Source organism: Nannospalax galili, unplaced genomic scaffold (genome assembly GCF_000622305.1).
Source record: "Nannospalax galili isolate Female #2095 unplaced genomic scaffold, S.galili_v1.0 scaffold4, whole genome shotgun sequence".
NCBI classification, from domain to species: domain Eukaryota; kingdom Metazoa; phylum Chordata; class Mammalia; order Rodentia; family Spalacidae; genus Nannospalax; species Nannospalax galili.
The window spans coordinates 332,000-340,598 of record NW_008350321.1 but is presented as its reverse complement, the minus strand read 5'-3'; the positions used below and the strand labels follow the sequence as shown (position 1 = coordinate 340,598).

General features: G+C 42.4%; 1 protein-coding gene across 1 annotated transcript in view; it reads right to left on the bottom strand.

The window, feature by feature from the left end:
- LOC103745511 (zinc finger protein 729-like) overlaps positions 1-1,274 on the bottom strand; it is a 16,314-nt gene extending 15,040 nt beyond the window's left edge. The window contains exons 1-2 of the mRNA XM_008847436.3: positions 1,152-1,274; positions 167-315 (exon numbers count right to left, since the gene is read on the bottom strand). The gene's annotated coding sequence lies outside the window, so the exon portion shown is untranslated. The remainder of the gene's footprint in view (positions 1-166; positions 316-1,151) is intronic.
- Positions 1,275-8,599: the final 7,325 nt, after the last annotated feature.

The following is an 8,599-nucleotide window of genomic DNA, read 5'->3' as shown; positions in this document are numbered from 1 at the left end:
TTTTCAGTATATATCCAGGACTACAACTGCACCATTAGAGAGGAATTCTTGTTCTCATATTTAAGAAGCATCCAAGTACCTGTGCATGATGCTGTTCCAATACCCATGTCCACTGACTATGATTACATCAACAGACAGAAAATATCTTCAAGAAAAGTCAACATACCTTCACGATCAACATCATCAAAAGGGTAGAGATGGATGGAAAGTTCCTTTAAATCATGCAAGCTATATAATAAGCATTTCTTCCACATCCAACAAGTGTGTCTACTCACTCCTCTCCTAGTCAACAGAGTGCTGGAAGTCTTTCCACAGCTATAAGGAAATAAAACACACAAAAGTAAAAGGAGTTAAAGTATCTGTTTACAGATTATATGATTCTGCACCTCAGAGACCCTAAAGAGTCCACCTGAAACTCTTAGAGCTGAAAAACACTTTCAACAATGTGTCAGGGGATAGGCGATTAACATACAGCAATCAGTAGCCTTTCTGTACACCAATACAAGCATATGGAAAAAGAAATTAAATAATCAATCCTATTCACGAGAGCTACAAAGAAATATACAAATGAACTCTACACTGAAAACATTAAGACACCCAGGAAAGAAATTAAAGAATACACCAAACGATGAGATCTTCCACACTCAAAGACTGGAAGAATTAATCTTGTGAAACTGGCCATCCTAAGAAAACCAATCTACAGATTCGATGCAATCCCAATGAAAATACCAGTGCATTCTTCATAATACACAAAAAGCATCTTAAAAATTAATTTCAAAGAAGGAAAAAAAAAAAACCCAAAGCAAATCTGCACAAAAACAATATGGTAGGAGTTAGTAGAATGCCTGAATTTAAGTTGTGTACTTCAGACCTCAGTAATGTCGGTAGGCAGAGGCCAGCGGATCTCTGTGAGTTCAAGGCCGGCCTGGTCTACATAGTGAGTTCCAGGACAGGTGGGGCTACGGGGAGACCCTTTCTCAAAAAAGGTAGGAGTCAGCAGAATGCCTAAGTTGTGTACTTCGGACCTCAGTAATAAAAACGGGATACTTCTGGCACAAAACGAGATCCACAGACGGACGGAACAGAATAAAGGACCTAGATACACTTTCAAATACAGACACCTCACTCTGCCAGCGATGCCAGAAACTTACAAAGGTCAGAGGAAAAGCACCTTTAACACCCGTAGCTGGGAAACCACGTCCGCAAGGAGTGAATCTCGTCCCCAACGGCTCAGCAGTTCCCGGAGCTCTGCGTGCTCGGGGCCCTCCCCGCGCAGCCTCTTCCCAACAGCTGGAAAGACGCAGGAAGGGCCGAGACCACTGCCGGGGGCTGCCGGGCGGGACCGGACAGGACAGGACCGGACCGGACCGGCCAGGAAGGCGGCACCGACCTGTCCCCTCAGCTCCAGCAGCAGCACCTGGGCAGAGCCCCGTCAGCATCCCCTCCCCCTCACTCACCTGCTCCGCCGGGGCCACGCGGGCCGGGATATGGCGGCCGAGGAGGAAGCGCAGCACTGCCGGGAAAGGCGCGGACAGCACCCGGCGGGGGCGGCGCGTCTTTCCCAACTCTAGGAGCCACGGGGACCTGAGGGACAAGCTGAAGTGCAGCCTGCGCGGACGCCTGACAGGACCTGTGTCCAGTCCCCTCAGAAGGCGCCAAGTCACCCAGGGCCGGAAGTAGCACTGCCCAGGGGGCTGACAAACTAGTCCTTGCAGGAGGAGAGCAGCTCTGGCCCAGGAGAGGAGCCCTGTTCCTGGAGGGGCGGGACCCGCGTTGGTGGTCGCCTGGGTCCTGGCCCGTCACTGGTGAGATGGTGAGACCTATGGGACGGTGGGGCCTGACAGGATGGCGGCTGTGAAGTGACACCAGAGCCCTAGGGGACGGCGGGGCCTGGGGGTCGGTGAGGCTGCTGAGGCCCACGGGATGCCCAGGCCGCCCCCTGCCGGTACGCAGGCCACTGCAGGGCAGTGCTGCACAGGCTGCGTCGCCCTCTGCCGGTAGCACAGGGTTAAAGGTGGAGTCCTGGGGGCTGATGGGGCTGTGGAGCAGGGATGACGCAGCCGGATTGCTGAGGCCCAGGCCAGGGGGCGGGGACACGACGAGTCCTCCCTGTGGGATCTGAGGTTGGAGAGGGGGAGGAGCGCCACAGAATCCCTGAATTACCACACTAGGCTTCTGCTCTAACCTCATTCTTCCCTCACCACATCCAGGATGCGCTGACGCCAAACACCTACCAAGTGATGGCATCCAAGGATGACATAAGCCGCAGTTTGTCATCACCGGAGTTTAGTATCCTCTAGGGGAAACATGAGCAAATGGGGTAAGAACTAGGGTAGAAGGAAAAGAGCAAAGTGCCTGAGGGAACTGTAGGGAGGATAGCCTCACTCAGCCTGGGTGGAGGAGAGTTCAGGACTTGAACATGAAAGCCAATGAACTCACTTTAGGGCAGCTGAAGTAGCTTCACTGGGAGCTTGGTACCCTGCAAGAAGCCCTGACTTGGGTGTCAGCACCACAGAATCCGAGGGCCTGTAATCCAGCACCTGAAAGGCGGACATAAGGATCAGAGGTTCACAGTCATCCTCAGCTACATAGCAAGTTTCAGGATAGCCTGAGCCACATGAGACCTTCACACACATAAAAATCCTCAGGTTTAGTATGAGTACTGAAGGTGACTGGAGTGGACAGAAAAATAAGCCTCGGGTTGAAATGTGGGAAAAAACTGGAGTCCAGTCAAGGACAGATTTCAAGTTGCGATCAAGGAGCAGGAAAACAAATATCAATTAGCACACACTAAAATAGAAAAATGAAGGTACGCCAAGTGTGGTGACACTTGTCTTTGATCCCAGCACTCGGGAGGCAGGGGCAGTCAGATCGCTGTGAGTTCAAAGCCAGCCTGGTTTACATAGTTGTAGGCCATTTGGGACTACAGGGAAACACTGCCTCAAAAAGACCAAATTAAAAAATTAAAAAGAAAAATGAAAGTGTATTAGACAGGTTGGTGTAAAGATGGAGAGAAGGTGAGTTTGGGGTGCAATAGGAAAGAAAGACCAGTCTGAGTACAATTGAGTCTCACATGTGCCACCACATGACAGGGGTTCCAAGCCATAGCTCAGTCACTAAAAATAGATAGCTGGAGCACGTTGCCAGTAGAACTCCAATATTTCTTTAGAACAGTGTGATTGGATGCTACAAGATTATAAGGTTTGCAGGTGACAAAGACTGGGTAGGGAGTTTGTTAGAGGGAAGCTTAAACTTTTTAACTTTTATTTGTGTATGTGTGTCTGTGCAGAGTCCCACATGTGTGCAGGTAGAGCCTGTGGAGGCCAGAGGAGGGCCTCAGATCCCTTAGAGCTGGAGTTACAAGTGGTTGTGAGCCACACAATATGGATGTTGGGAACTGAACTCTGCAAGAGCTGTAGGTGCTTTTAACCAGTGACCCATTCATCCCTTCTAGATTGACCATGAAGTGGTGTGTTTTGTTCATTTTGTAACAAAATGTGTCCCAAACAGGGTGGGGGTGGGGAGAAAGAAAGAAAATGTGGGGCATTTTCTTCACCAGATAAATATAGGTAATGATTTTCTGATTAGAAATGCAGCAGAAAAGTGAATAGACCCAGAATCAGCAAATGGGACAGCAAAGGAAACTCATACAGTGATGAAGCAGCCCACAGAGTGGGAGAGAAACTTCAGCAGCAATGCTTTTCAGAGATCATTGATGAGAATATTCAAAGAATTCAGTCAACACCAGCAAGAAAACATGTAACTGTCTACAGATCTAAACAGGAGGTTCTCAAAAGAAGAAATAGAAATGTTGGGGTAACACTTTAGACACTGTTCTCGTCCTTACCTACAAGGAGAATGCAGATTAAAACTTTATGATTCCATCTCCCCCAATTCAGAATGGATGCCATCAAGAAAGAATACCAATAACATAAAATTCTGCTGTGAATGGGAGAAATAGGAACTATTTTTTACACTATATATTTATATAAAATTTGGGGGGATTTCATATACTACATTTAATCATATTTAGATCTCCCCTATCAGCACCCTCTCTATCGCCCTCCCACAGGATTTCATGCATTGTCTTACATATTAAAGCCCATCAAGTCAAGTTTGTGTACCAGCTGTCTCTTGGTATGAGTACATCCACTGGAGCGTGTTTAGCCTAACTTGCAACAATCCCTTTTTGCCTTAGAGAAGATCAACTCTTACTCACCTAGCCGGGATCAACTGCCGATAGTTCCTTAGCTAAAACTGAGGCCTCCTGTCCATTGAATGGGAAGTACTGTACACTGCTGGTGAAAGTATACAGTAATGCAACCACTTTTGAAATCACTCTGGAGGTTTCTATTTAAAAAAAAACAAAAACAAAAACAAATCAAACTATCATACTCGCCAGCTACAGCACTCCAAGCATATTCCAGAAGACTCTGCCCTCAACCAAATAGACACTTGAGCATCTATGTTCATTGCTACTCTGTTTGTAATAGCTAGGGAATGGAGTTAACCTAGATGTTCAACAACTGATGAATGAATAAAGAACCTGTGTTCCATACACACAATGAAATATTAATCAGCTTTAATAAGAGGTGAAATTATGAATGAAGCAGGAAATGGATGGGGTTGAAAAAATGTTGTTCCAAGTGAGTTAACCCAGGACCCAAAGCACAAATGTTTCATGTTTTCTCTCTTATGAGGATCCTACCTTAAAATCTTCAGTGTAGTGTGTCTAACATGGAGTACATGTGGAAGCCAGGAAACAGGGAGGGGGATACGTGGGAAGGAGTTAGCCTAAGGGAGGTCAGAATGTAGAACATATATAAAAAGGAAGTAAAGAGGAGAAATATTGTGGGTGGAAAGATATAAGGAGGGAGGCAGGTCACTGAGGAGATGAAGGTTTGGGGTGAGATAGGATTAACAAAATAAGGATGCCCACAGAAACCATTTGGAAAGTGAGAAATGCCCACCAGTGCAACAGTGCCTTGAGTGTTGGGGAGAATAATCACTAAAGAATCACTACATGGGATGTGGAATGCTGGTTTTGACGCTATCATGCATGAGATTATTTCACTGTATGTTTGCTGGTGTATATGACTGTGAGTCATTTATGTATCTTAATTTTGTGTCGAGTTACTTTGCTGAATGTGTTTGTCAGCTCTGGTAGTTTTCTGGGGAATTCTTTAAGGTCCTTTATATATAGAATCATCTATACATAGAGATACTGTGACTTCTTCCTTTTCAAGTGTATTTCGTTTCTCTTTTCCTGTTGTTGTAGCTAAAACTTCACTATTATATTGGACAGGAATGGAGAGAATGGACATCCTTGTCTCATTCCTGATGCTAGTGGAAATACTTTGAATTTTCTCTATTCCATGTTGTCTGTGGGCATGCTGTATGCTGCCCTAGTATGGTGAGGTATGTCACTTGCATCCTCAGGTTCTCCATTACTTTTCTCATGAATACTTTAACTCAAAGGCATTTTTCTATCTAATGTGATGATCATTTTGTTTTGAACTTGAGTCTGTCTCTGTGGTGGATTATATTTGCTGATTTATGTATAATGAAATATCCATTCATTTCTGGATTGAAGGAGACTTAATCATGGTGGGTAATTTTTTTAATGTGCACCTGCATTCTGTTTTCAAGTATTTTACTGAGAATAATTATGTCTATGTTCATCATCAAACCTGGCATCTAATTTTTTGTTGGTTTTTTTTTTTTTTTCAGATCTTTGCCTGGTTTTATCATCAAGATAATGTTATGGTAAAATCAGAAATCAACAGCCAAAGTCAGGTGAGGAGAGGGAGTTTAATAATTTCATGCTAGAGTACTGATCCACGGATCCTTTTGTAAGGGAGTCAGTAGCATCCTCCAATTTTGGGGGCTTTTATATTTATAAATGAGGAAATGCAAGCAAAAGGCAAAATAGCAAATAAGTAAAATGGTACATGGGATAATTAAACAAGGTATATATGGCAGCAAAGGTTACAGGTGAAAGCTTTGGAAAACAAAGACTTCCATCCTGGGCAACCACAGAGGGTGGGTGGTAGGGGACTCCTGCTCACCTCCCCCGTACCTATCTCTTGTCTCAGAGTTTTCCTGCTCCAAAGTTCTTAATTACCATCATATCACAAAAGATTTTAGCCTTAATAGTAATACTGGCTTCATAAAAATAATTTGGAAGTATTCCTTCCTTATCTGCCTTGTGGAATGATTTGATACATATTGGTATCAGTTCTTAGAATGTCTGGTAGAATTTTTTGCTGTATACAACTGGTCCTATCTTTCTTTTAGTTGGAAGGGTTTTATTTACTTCTATCTTATTGGTTGTTATGGGTCTATTTCAATGATATACTTCATCTTGGTTTAATTTTGGTAGGTTATACATACCTAAACATTCATTACCTTTAAGATTTTATAATTTAGTTGAATACAGGTTTTTAAATTATGTTCTTATTGAACTGTCTCAGCTAAACCAACCTACTTAAGTTACTTCATTTTGCCCAAAGCAGCCATTTTAGGAGAAGTGCCTTTTACCCTACTTATGAAAGATACCTAAAAGGGAGAAGTAACTTTGAATTCGGAGAAAGGGACTGACTGCATGCCACAGGGTATTGTAATCTAGGCCAGCAGTTGACTAACCGCTTATCCAAACCTGCTTCACTTATCTATAATCTAGGCCGGCAGTTGACTAACTGCTTATCTCACTTTTGTAAACCTGCTTCAATTACCCAAGCCCATGTCCTCATAATGACCAATAGTTGATTGGTAAATTCAAAGTTTGCTATGTTCAAATTTTGCTGTGTTGTATAAACCTGATTGGCCCACTTGTTCTGCTTTCTGTATTCCTATAAATATTCTGGCTGACTGTTGTTCGAGGCTGCTTCTATTCCCAACATAGACAGCCCGGTCAGCCGTAAATTAAAAATTTTACCTTGCTGCTTTCAATTAAGTAGTGTTGGTGATTTTTATTCGGACTCCGACCTATAACACTTATGATACTCTGAAAGTCCTCATTATCTGTTATAATGCTTCCTTTTTGAGGGGAGGGGGTCTTTTTGAGACAGGGTTTCCCTGTAGCACCAGCTGGCATGGAACTCTCTATGTAGACCAGGCTGGCCTGGAACTCACAGAGAACTGCCTGCCTCTGCCTCCCAAGTGCTGGGAATAAAAGCTTGCACTGCCTTTAATCCTGTCTTTTCCATCTCTGTTCAATTTGAGTTCTCTCTTTCTTTTGGTTAAATTGGCTAAAGTTCATCAGTATTATTAATCTTTTCACAGAACCAGTTCTTCCTCTCATTGATTATTTCTATTGTTTTGTTCTGTTTTTTCCCCTTGTATTTCATTGATTTCAGCCCTCATTTTCATTATCACCTCCCATCTAGTCTTATGGGTGCTGTTTGTTCTTGTTTTTCTGAGGCCTTCAGGTGAATCATTAATGACTGATATGAGATCTCTCCAGTTTGAGGATGTAAGAACTTAGTACTGAAAACATTCCTGTTAGGACGACCATCATTGTGTCCCATAGGTTTTGGTATTTGTGTTCTCGTTGTCATACTATTCTAGGAATTTTTAAGAAGAAAGTGTAGTCTTTGGTGTTTGGATGGAATGTTTTCTAAATGCCTGCAGGGTAGGTTCATTTGATTTAAAAAATAATTTAACTCCACTTTTTTTCTTTAGTTTTTTTCTGGATGACCTGTTTATTGGTTAGAATGGGGAACTGATGTCACCTAGTATCACTGTGTTGGAGTCAATCTATAATTTAAAATCTGAGCGTCTCTTTTAAAAATGGGTGCTGCTGAATTGGTTGTGTATCTATTTGAAATTTTAATAAAACTTTAGTGGTTTTTCCTTTAATGAGTATCACATAAAAACAAAGAAAATAATACAAAGAATTAATGAATCTAAGAGCTGGTTCTTTGAAAGGATAAACAAAATAGACCCCTAGCCAAGCTATCCAAGACAATAAAAAAAAGATGGATAACCCCAAATCATCAAAATCAGAGATGAAAAGGGAAACATTACAATGGAAAGGAACATTATCCAGAACATTGGAAGGGATCACATTAAAAACCTCTACTGTTGTTCCTGGCATGGTGGTGCACTTGGGAGACAGAGGCAGGCGGATCTCTGTGAGTTCGAGGCCAGCCTGGTCTACATAGTGAGTTCCAGGACAGCTGTAGCTACAGGGAGACCCTGTCTCAAAAAGACAAAAAACAAACAATACAAAAACAAAAACAACAACAAGAACAACAAAACCCTATACTGTTTTAAATTAGAAAATCAAAAAAGAAATGGAAGAATTTCTAGATGTAATCAAACCACCAAAGTTATACGATCTTAATTAGACCCATTACAAATAAGGAGATGGAAACACTTATACAAAGCCTACTGATTTAAAAAAAAAAAAAAAAAGCCCAGGTTTAGATGAATTAATAGCACATTTTTACCAGAACTTCAAAGAAGTATGACCAAAACTGCATAAATTATTTAGAAAGAAAGGAAAGAGGGAGAATTCCAAAACTCCTTCGACAAAGCTAATATTGCACTAATACCCAAAACAGGTAAACACACATGTACACTCAGATGTATGCAA